Source organism: Hippocampus bargibanti, linkage group LG10 (genome assembly GCF_051943395.1).
Source record: "Hippocampus bargibanti isolate YZ-2025 linkage group LG10, ASM5194339v1, whole genome shotgun sequence".
NCBI classification, from domain to species: domain Eukaryota; kingdom Metazoa; phylum Chordata; class Actinopteri; order Syngnathiformes; family Syngnathidae; genus Hippocampus; species Hippocampus bargibanti.
Window position 1 is genome coordinate 17,510,047 of NC_142743.1, and position 12,460 is coordinate 17,522,506.

The window sequence follows — 12,460 nt, forward strand, 5'->3', positions numbered from 1 at the left end:
CATTCCAGTTAAATGAAGAGTTGTCTCTTTACATCTCATCAAAGTACAGTACTTTCATGAGCAAATAAGACATACTTTTTAACTTGTCGGAAGAACAGACAAGGAAGATGAGTGACATTCCTAATTATGAAGAACAGGAGATTCTTCACTGGATATGTTGGATTGTTTTTCCCCGTCGCATGGTGGCACTTTGTAAGGTATAAACTATTTTCAAAATAGTGACAGAGAGAGACAGATTATCTATCTATCTATCTATCTATCTATCTATCTATCTATCTATCTATCTATCTATCTATCTATCTATCTATCTATCTATCTATCTATCTATCTATCTATCTATCTATCTATCTATCTATCTATCTATCTATCTATCTATCTATGCATATAGAGTAGAGAGATATAGAGTAGATAGATATAGAGTAGATATTGATATAGATATAGATATAGAGTAGATATAGATATAGATATAGATATAGATATAGATATAGATATCAATATAGATATGGATATCGATATAGATATGGATATAGATAGATATAGCTCTAGATATACAGTAGATAGATATAGATAAATATATAGATAATATATCGATAAATATATCTATAAATATAGATATATAGATATATATAGATATCTATATAGATATATAGATATCTATATAGATATAGATATGGATATAGATAGATATAGCTATAGATATACAGTAGATAGATGTAGATAAATATACAGATAATATATCGATAAATATAGATATATAGATATCTAAATAGATATATATATATATATATCATAGATATATATACAGGATAGATATATATATACAGGATAGATATATATGCAGGATATAGATATATAGATATATAGATATATCTATATAGATATATATTTCGATTATCCGCCCAAGGTTGTTCATGATTGACTCTGCGTTTTACCCGAGGAGAAACTTGTCAGCGCTGTGTTGGCATTATTCAGTAGGGATTCTGAAAGTACTTCTTTCTTTGGCCTTGGCAAGCAGGAGGTAGTTGAGTTCGCCCAGGATTTAATGATCTCAGGTCGCTCGCCTGAGATCATTCACCAAGAGGTTGTTGAAATGCTCTGTTTATGAGGAGGGGAACCAACGATGTTCAGAGGTGATGGTCAAACCCTCCTCATGACTTTGTGTCCTGGCTTGCCAAAGTATCTTTGTACTGCAGATGAAGCCCATTATACCTCTTTCATCTCAAGCTGTGGTGGCAACTGACGATTGCCCACGTTGCAGCACTGAACCCGTAGTTGTTTCTCAATTTGGATTGAGGGTGGGAGAGGGGGGGGGGAAATCCACGCTCATTGGGATCACAACTGCAGTAGCCCTCCATCAGTACCTTGTTTTCTGCTCTGTGGAAAGCAGGTTTTTGATGATGAAAAAGGACGGTAATTTTTCAAATTTACAGTCTTGAGTGGATCAAATTTTATATGCAAAATCTTGGCAGTACACAGGCTTGGTGAGGTCCTTGACGAGAGTTGCGTTAGGCCTCCAAATAATTAAATGCACTCCTTTTTTTGTGGTGAATCGGCTTTTCCCAGTGTATAGGAATTACACTTTATAAAACTACTTTATTTATTTTCTGCCTGATTTTCAATGCAATATAGTGCTTTGTAAAAACGCCTAACCAAAAAAATGGTGGTGTTTTTAGGGAGCTTTTCAATAAGTACGTAAATTAATTTTCCTGTTTGATGACCGAATAAATGAAATACATATTTTTCATAATATTTTTGTTTGGTGACGTGTAATATATCTTGGTTTCACATTGACAAAAATGTCCGAATTTGGATTTTTCAAATCCAAAATACACAGTTTCCCCTTAGCCTTTTCCCCCCGTTAGCTTGTAGCTAACGCTAAATAGAATCGATGTTGCGTTGCATCAGCCCTTTTTGCGATGGATTTAACACAGACTGAATAGTAACATATGTATACAGAAAATAGAAGATTCTTTTTTTTCCAAATAGTGCAATATTTATGAAGATGTGAGGTCTCAATTAACCATTAATCTAACTCTTTTACTACCCTTAAAGGAGAACCAACACATTTTTTTTTGTTTCCTAACTGACATCAGAAAAACGTTTTATAGCATCTAAAATACCCAAAACACGCAGGCTGATATTTTTAGTCGAATACAAAACACCAATAAAAATGAGTTAAAGTGTCCCAAAAGTACTTCAAAATTACCTCAGAGATGCCGAGTTTCAGAAGGTCCCGCCCCCTTGTTCGTGACGTCACGCCAAGATGTCTTGCCTTGCTCTAGAATCAAAACAATGGCTTCAGATTCGGAGAATATGCTTTCTTGTTACTCATCCAGTTATGAATATGATTCAAATAGTTCTGAATAGGAAAGCATAAATGTTTGCAATCGATTAAAGAAGTTATCCCGTGTCATTTTGAGGCATCTGGACAGAAATGTAGCACCCACAAAAAGGAAGAAGATAGCGCCAAAGCTCCGTTGGAAATGGGCTGATTTGTCTTCTGGGAATTTGTGTCAACTAGTATCAAATAGTAGTCACACAACGATTCCCCATCGCGTGATTTATGTGTTTTCCTTGTAATTTCGCCATCAACACAGATCAACACAAATTTTTCAGACCAAACAAAGTACCCAAAATGCACTGTGTGTCGCTTTCTCGGTCAGGGGCATCCCTGACGTGACATCACGTCAGGAATCGTCACCAACTCGAAAACAAGACTTCCTGAATATTCAGCATGAGTCTTAAAACGTAAAATATGCCGTGGAATCTTTGTAAAATACGCTCAGTAGAAGTCATTTGAAGTAATTTCACAAATTATGGACACCGCATATAGCTATATTTTACGTTTTAAGACTCACGCTGAATATTCCGGAAGTCTTGTTTTTGAGTTGGTGACGAGTCCTGCCGTCGCGTACCGGAAGGAACGGCCCTGACCGAGAAAGGACACGCAATGCATTTTGCGGCAGCTCAATTTTTTGGCATTTAGCACACTTTAAGTCAGTTTAATTGGTGTTTTGCATTTGACTACAAATATCAGCCTGCGTGTTTTGGGTATTTCAGATGCTATAAAACGTTTTTCTGATGTCAGTTAGGGGAAAAAAAAATGGTGTCGTTTGTCCTTTAAGTGGCCGAGTTGAACACATCCTGTAAAGCTTTTAAAATTTATAAAAAATAAAAAAAGGCCGATAAAAAATGTAATTCTATTTATTGATGTCATTACCACGTATGTCAAGTACGATATCCTAAATAGACAGTCCATCATGTTTTTTATTCTGAAAAGCTGAAAACGGTGAAATGCATTTGCATTCGTTTCATTTTTCATTCCAACTCCTATCTGAAGGCACTACAAGGGAGTAAACTGCGGCGATGGAGGAGCGAAAGAAACAAAATCAGTAATGTTTGTCAACCAGGTTTTACGCTATATATAGGAGCTCTCCTTGGTTCTGATGCAACACCCCGTCAACCCCCCCCCCCCCACACCACACACACACACACACACTTCCATTCATCCACCGTATGCTGCCAGATTGACACATCCTGCTCTCTAATTGGCAAATGTGTACCAACATTATTCTCCACGGGACCAGCCTGAGGCAACAAAGTCAATGATGGGGGGGAGTAAGAATATATTTGTGTTGCGGTGTATTACACATAGCGACACCTATTTGATATTGGAAGAGCACCTCTCTGCTCTCCTTAACTCCTTCACTGCCCTTCATGAATTTAGTCAGGAATTGAAAATATGTAATCGAGCGCCATTCCCGAATTAGTTCGGTTTTTTTTTTTTCTTGCTTGGCAATGATTTTTTTCCCCTTCCACACTGTGGCAGCATTTAGCGCTTTGTTCCAGCTTCAGCTGTTGTTAATAATAATAATGAATTTCTTTACAAGCACCTTTCAAAACTCCCAAGGTCACTTTACAGTCACAGGAAAAGTTTTTCCGTGGGTGAGCAGCGGCAGCCACACGCGCCAGCGTTCGTTCAACCCGGAAGTAACTGAAATAGAATAGTAAGACAAATAGATAGAAAGCTACCTCGCAAGCCAAATGATAGATAATATCTAGCCATATAGCTATTGTACGGCATTCCAGAAAAGAATAAGAGAATACAGTACTTAGCAAATTTCAGATTAGCCAGCTACCTGAATAGAAAGAGAGCAAGCTAGCTAGTTTGGTCGCTATCGAGCTAACTAGCTTGATAGATTAGCATGGAATTTCACAAGTTTGATTTGCTTTCACAGGCCGGATAAAATGATGTGACGGGCCATATTTAACCTCCAGGCCTTGACTTGGACATCAGTGACTCATCCAAAAACAGTACAATGTACATGCATTTGTGTCATAAAAAATAGTTAACGCGCGAAATAAACCAATATGTATGTATTGCATAGTATTTTGGACAGTCACCCTCATTTCAAGCTCAAACAACTCCAGACGAATATAATTTAGGAAATAACTATTTTTTCTGATTAAAAGGTTTCTTACGCTGCATTGAATGTTTATGTAGTCCTAAAACTCAATATTGTGTGGGTCCTGGCATTTTAATGACAATGACAAAAACCCTGTTACTCGAGTGGACACAGTTTTGCACTATGGCAGTGAATGACTACGGTACAAAAAGCTTTTCTCACTTTAAAATGGATTGGATTAGCGTTTATTAGTCTTGCAGTGTAGAAATTTACATATCACAGCAGCAAAGTTATGAAAGGAAGAGGAAGGGAAAGAAAGAAGTAGAAAAACAAAATATAGGACCTGCAGTAAATGCAGCCACTCTCACGTTGCCCTCTTGAAGTAAAATACTAAAAAAAAAACTAAATAACAAATAATGTGACACAACACAAAAGCCACACACAGTCATTCAATCTTAAGCACTTTCTGCACCCTCTTTGTTGTATGAAGCAGTTTTAGATGAAAGAGGAGATGATCTAAGTGTCCTTTTCACCAGTGGATCAGGGACGAAATTGTGAAATGTGCACATCTGCTACAAGCTAAATGTTGAAAGCAAACATGAAGCTGTAGCATCCATTGACGAAGAGACACTCTCGCATCTCCTGTCCCACATAAATCCGCTTCAATTCCAAGCCGCGACAATTCCAAATAGTGTTTATTTTGTGATATTTTTTAATTAAAAAAATGCTCTCACATTACTTGGCTCTGAATGCGCATGATGAAAGAAAAGCATGTTGTTATTCATGGATGGATAGTTACCTCTATTCTGTGTTCTCCTATAGGTGATGTCTCCTTACAACAACACAAAGGAGGATGAGGACAGAGAGGACGAGGGAGAGGGCCTCTTGTCTTCACTCTCGACCACGGGTATTCTTGGGTTGATAATACAGATGTGGATGTTATTGCTTGAGAATACGCGTAGTCGAGTGGAGGCTTTGTCATCCGTAGGACGTTCACAATAAAACATACGGCACAATCGCGGGTAGGTTTTGAACATGACACAATCCAGATTGTCGTCAAAAAACGCTTTCTTTAAATGCTGTTTCTGTATGTGTGTGTGTGTCTGTTTGTATGACTAGTCTTGTGAGGACCGCTAATATTTTATACCATACGTAGTGAGGACATTTTTGACAAGTGAGGACCTTTTGGCCCGTCCTCACAAGTTTTTCATTCTACAGTCTTCTAGAGGGTCTATACATGATGCATCTGTTAAAGTTTCTCAAAGGTCCTCACAAATTCACCCAAAATGATTTTTTTTTGGTGTGTATTTTCATTTCACTTGGATACACACACTTTTTACTCACTGTCTGTGTTTATGTGTGTGTGTGTGTGCATGGTTAATGAGAGGAAAAAGTTAATACCACACAAAATAACACCATATTCAACCATATTCAAACCAAATTCACTACAGACGTGAGGACTTTGAATGTACCCATTCAGAAATCTCACTCCTGCTGTTATTTCAGTTTCAAGTTCACTTTTTATTGCTTTGTTTTTAAAGAAGTTGCAGTGGGAAATAGCGTGACATTTAGTGTTCAAATGTAACACTAGTTCTTCTCTAAAATTATCAGCAACGGTGGTCCTCACTCCTTATCTAGAGTTATCCGGACCTTACAAAACCTTTGAAACAGGAATGTGTGTGTGTGTGTGTGTGTGTGTGTGTGTGTGTGTGTGTGTGTGTGTGTGTGTGTGTGTGTGTGTGTGTGTGTGTGTGTGTGTGTGTGTGTGTGTGTGTTGGTTCACCATTCCAGGTTTATGAAGCGTGTCCCTCTTAGCACCTGTAGAGGAAATGAGTTTGCGTGCATCTCCTGTGAGAGGCGCTGCCGGCGACGACCTCCTAACACTAAGCTCAACTCCCCGCAGGCTTTATTAGTTCAGAGATGAACGCTGCAGTCACACGTTCATTACAAACCTTCGACTACTCACTCACTTGTGTCCTCCAAGAGAGACGGCGAGAGAGAGACTGTAATCCTTTTTGCTGGTGAACAGCTCGGATGGCCCTGTTTTTACACGAATTGAGTAGGATTTTGCACAGAAATATCATTTTATTTGGTCCAAAATAATTAACCAAACCAACCAACCAAATAATTAACCAAACTCATATTGACGTTTTTCAAAAGCTATTGTTACTACTACTACTAATAATAATAATAATAATAATACATTTTATTTTAAGCGCCTTTCCAAGCTCTCAAGGACACTTTACAGTCACAGACAATCATAGGAACTATAATAAATAAAATACACTCACAAAATAGAATACAATAAATAAAATACAATTGTAAATAGAAACAAGAGAAAGAGCTACACAGAAAACGCAATTTTAAATGTGGGTTTTGAGATGGGATTTGAAGTGGGGAAGAGAATCGATGTTACGAATGTTGGGAAGGAAGTGAGTTCCAGGGTTTGGGGGCAGAGCAGCTGATAGCTCGGTCCCCCATCGTGCTGAGATGGGCAGGGGGGCACAAAGGTGGAGGGAGGAAGAGGATCTGAGGGAACGAGAGGGAATAGAAATTTTAAGAAGGCCAGATAGATATGGGGGGATAAAGTTATGGATAGCTTTAAATGTATTAAGAAGAATTTTAAAGTTGATCCTATATTTGACCGGGAGCCAGTGGAGCTCATGGAGGACGGGGGTGATGTGGTGAAAGGATGAGGTTCTGGTGATGATCCGGGCTGAAGAATTCTGGACGAGTTCAAGTTTGTGGATAAGTTACCTACTTACCAAGGTACAAAAGACATTTTTCACTTCCTAATTTGAACTTTTCTCCTTGGAGGTAATTCCCTTTAGCCTTTTATCCCATTTTAGTTTATGGCACACGCTAATAATGGTAAAACAGCCCTTTTAGCGATGGATTGAAGACAAACTGAACAGCAACATATGTAGACAGAAAATAGAAGATATTTCGTCAATGTACTAATGTAACCGTGTCAAATTACTCCAGCCTGCAGGTTCCCTCACTTACATTGCTGAAAATGTTTCCTTCAGCCGTCATCTGTACTTCTTTGAAGGTGTCGGACGTTTTGCTCCTCATCCGAGAAGCTTCGTCAGCGAAGTACAGATGACGGCTGATGAAACCTTTTCATCAATGGACCACTCCTGTACTACTGAGAGCTTACACAGACACCTCACTTGCACTGTTTTTAATTGTTTTTTTTTTTAAATAAAGTTTAAAATCCCAACCTTATTTCTTTACCCGGTAGCTAGCATTATGCTAACCTGGGAGGTTTAATTCCCCTCAGTTCAACATTCGGTACAATATGGTTAAGCCACTTGAGTAAAAAATGACTTGAATAGAATCGACATCACAAAATCAGATGTGTTTAGTCTCTTAATGGATTAGATTAGATTAGATTAGATAAAATAAAATAAAATAAAATAAAATAAAATAAAATAAAATAAAATAAAATACAATAAAATACAATAAAATACAATAAAATAAAATAAAATTAGATGAGATGAGCCTTTATTCGTCTCACAGTGGAGAAATTTACATTTCACAGCAGCAAAAACTAAACACAGGAGCTGCTGTCATTCAATTTTAAGTACTTTCTTCACCCTATTAGATAATATTGTCATTTACATTTTATCATAAAGTAGCGACCTTCTTTTCACTCACGTAAATGATGATGCATGAAGAGGACAGCCTGCTTCTTTTCCTTGACACATTCCACAAGGGTGAGTAATCTTACTACGCTTTCATTTTTTTTTTTTTCTCTGAAGTGATGATCAATTTTCGGATTTATTTCCAGGAACGTGCGCAGACAAGTCTATGGGGGTGATTGCCAACTTAAAAATGGCACCCATCATCCAAATGATTCACGGAACAAGAAAAACAGTCGTGGATTTATTTATAAGGTATCAATTTCAATTTACACATTTAGTAAACCTATTTATAAGGAAGGTAAAGGGATGTGACTGCGAATATAAAAATTCTACACACCCCTTGGACTTGTGTGGTCTTTTATAGATCTATATTCTTTCAAATGGGCTCGAGGCAAAGGGCACTTCTCTCTTCAGGATGGGGTTGTTCTTCAACACCATTTGAGCACACATAGATGAACAACCATTCGCACTCACACTCACACTTTAGTGTTCCATTAACCTGCCATACTTGTTTATGGAGTTTAGGAGGAAACCGGAGAACCTTGAGAAAACCCAATCGGGCACGGGGAGAACATGGCAACTCCACACAGCGTGGTTGGAGCCAAAATCGAACCTTGCACATCTGCTCTGTTGAGGTTGACGCGCTAAACACTCGACCACCATGCTACCCCATTTTCAAGTAAAAGTCAGGTATAAACTAATTCAGTTACATGTATATATAAGAGCTCTGCCTAATCAACTTCTGTTAATTTGGATTAACGAAAAGCAGCTCGCAAGGGACAGTGTCAGTGAGGGTATTATTGCCGAGAAAGCACAGCAACTTCCCTCGGATATCGTCAAGACACAACCTGGAAGAAGTTCATCAATTAAGAGGTTTTAAGTCAGCAAAAAGGGTAAAGAGTCTCCTAAGAAGCAAAGAAGAGAAGCCACATCGGAGGTTGAGTTACCTACAGTCCTGATGGAATGTGACTCCTTCCAAACACTAACTCCCTCACACACCTCCCACTCCATTGCATCAAGGCATCAACTATCATCACAAAGGTAAATAAAACAACACTTTATTTTTTTAATTACAAAACAATAGCAAATTTATTATATATAAAATAAGGTATATTTTGTGTAGTTTTAAGGCTGATTTCTTAGAAAATTATGTTTTATGGGGACCTGGGAATGGATTATTCTCATTTTAATGGTTTCTTATGGGAAATAAATGTTTGGAAGACAAACTTTTCACCTTCCACCCATTTTCTGGGAACCAATTAAGTTCTTATACTGAGAGGTATATATATATATATATATATATATATATATATATATATATAGAGAGAGAGAGAGAGAGAGAGAGAGAGAGAGAGAGAGAGAGAGAGAGAGAGAGAGAGAGAGAGAGAGAGAGAGAGAGAGAGAGAGAGAGAGAGAGAGAGAGAGAGAGAGAGAGAGAGAGAGAAGGGGGATGGAGGGAGGGGGGACAGGGAGCTAGCTGTCTATTTATTTGAGTTACTTCCTGGTTGAGTCAACTATGGCGGGTGTGGCTGCCGCTGCTCACCCACAAAAAAAAACTGATCCTGTAACTCTAAAGTGACCTTGAGAGTTTTGAACGGCGCTTCTAAATGAAATGTATTATTATTATTTTCTGAGTTCAACCTGCTGATCGAATGAACAGCAGATAAAACAGTTACACAACAGATTAGAATCAACTAGACGACAAATGCAAAAAAATGTTGCTGCAATACAATTTCTACTCGAATCACATTTTCCATTCATGGCCACAGAAGGTTACACGAGTAGAGCCTGGAAACAATAAATGAGCTGTGGAGTGGTCGCCCATATATGTGCTTGTGCTTGCGTGTGTGTGTGTTGTGTTTGATGACACAGCCCAGCTGGAGCACTATTGATGACACCTTATGAAACATGCTGGAGGACGACCACAATGGAGAATGATTATCACTTAGCCTCTCCTCCCCTGTGTGTGTCTGTCTGAGTGTGTGTGTGTGTGTGTGTGTGTGTGTGTGTGTGTGTGTGTGTGTGTGTGTGTGTGTGTGTGTGTGTGTGTGTGTGTGTGTGTGTGTGTGTGTGTGTGTGTGTGTGTGTGCGCGTGTGTGTGTGTGAGTGTGTGTGTGTGTATGCGCGCCAGCCTTGCCCCACATTGCTCTTTATCCTCTCTCATTCAGCCCGTGGGGGTCAAGAGGTCACTCCGTGTACGTTGTCAAGTTTGCCAATCACCCACACAGTGACTGCGAGGCAACTGTTGCCACGGAAACAGCAATGTGGTCGCTAGGCACCTGGAGCGGTGCTCACAATAGTCATTTTGTTGCTTAGCGCGCACAGACATAATAATAATAATAATAATAATAATAATAATAATACATTTAATTTATAAGCGCCTTTCAAAACTCTCAAGGTCACTTTACAGTCACAGCATCAGTTTTTCTGCGGGTAAGCAGTGGCAGCCACATGTGCCAGCGTTCACTCAACCCTTCACTCAACTCAAAATAGATAGAAAGCTAGCTAGCTAACAGATAGCTAATAGATATCCAGCTAGACAGTTAGCTAACTAGCTAGATAGCTATATGGCTAATGTAGCTAGCATTGCCAGATAGCTAATAGATAGCAAATAGATAGCAAATGGATATCAAATAGATAGGAAATGGATAGCAAATAGATAGATAGACAGATAGCAAATGGCTAGGTAGCTAGCTAGATAGCATTTTTATAGCATAGTTATATCCTCTTTGGTCCATTTTGAGCCCATCAAATCCACTGCCACGTTTGAATGACTCTTACATGAAGATGACAGTTTAACAGGCTATGTCTGTTCATCTCAGATTGACTCCAAATTTTCTGTGCTTCCATTGTGGGCCTTCTAAGCATGAAATTTTGAAATATGATAACTTCTATTCTGTCTATTCTCTATCACTCAGTTTATTTTAGTATTACTGTAACAGCAACGCTAATGTTTGCTAGACATTCTATGGTGTTTCTCATCATATGTTAGCATTGAGCTAGCTGGTGTTGAAATAGGTCACAATAAACAATTATTTGAGGCTAAATTAAACAGAAAAAAAATCAAATACGTGAAAATACTTGAATAACTTGATGATGATGATGAAGGACAGACAACCCCAAACAAAAGTGCGCCTAACAGCTCTGCCCAATCAACAAGTTTCCACCACGCCAGAGTAAAATTTCTCGTTAAAATCCTTAATTGCATTCTGCTGCGATGAAACATGCGCCGTGCTCACGCAGTGGTAAAAACTTATGCAACATTAAGTGATATGAGCGCCATTTATCACACGCACAGATGCTAATATATTGCTGAATGTGCAACAAAAAAACACCAGCTCTTTTGTATCTCTGAACAACAATGCTAATGGAGCTCAGCTGTCTTCTTTCAAATCGGGTGGCGGCCTCCTGATTACTCAGCACGCCGGGGCGACACGTATCTCGACTTGATCAATAAAAGACATCAACATCCATCATTCTAGCTAAAAATAGTCACAGCGACGCAAAATCGATGACTTATTTCCGTATTGGCATGTGGAGCTTTTTTTGATTTTGCCAATGTGTAAGGTATCGAAATAGAGAGGGACGAATGTGTCTTTTAACTCATTCTCTGCCATTTTTAATGCTGTTTTTCATGATGGTCTACAAATGTACATCATCAAACATCACATTAACTCATTCACTGCCAGACAATGTGCAAAAATGTGTCCAATCCAGTGCCAGGGTTTTTGTCATTGTCACTTGAATTCCAGGACCCACAGTATATTGAGTTTTCAGACTACATAAACAGTTAATTCCTACATTATATGAATCTGTAGGTATCTGAGATTGAAATGGGGGAGGCTGTACAAAATACAATGCAATACATATATATTGGTTTATATAGCGCTTTAACAACAGCTGAAAGTGGAACAAAGTGCTAATATGGAAAAAGGGAAATGCTGCCCTCTTGTGGAAACGAAAAAAACAACAACATTGCCCGAGGCCATGGCAAGCGCTTTATCGGCACCCAAGCATGAAAAAAATGCGAACAAATTCGGGAATGGCGCTCTACATCATACTTTCAATTCGCGAATAAATTTGTGAATGGCAGTGATTGAGTTAACGTGGACGCGGGTGGAGTTGTCAGGGTTGGGTTATCGTCATTTGGGATTTTTCATCATACAGCAGTCTCGTTATATCGATATCGGTTATATCGATAGTACTGCTTATTACGATACTATTTCTATGAACGCAAGGAGAAAATTTACATGCCACAGGATCGGATATATATATATATATATATATATATATATATATATATCTTTTTTTTTTACATGAGTATTGAGAGCATTATGTAAAACGAAGTAAATAAGATTGACTGACACATATCCCATTGAGTACTTCCTCGGGCATAAGCCTCTAGAT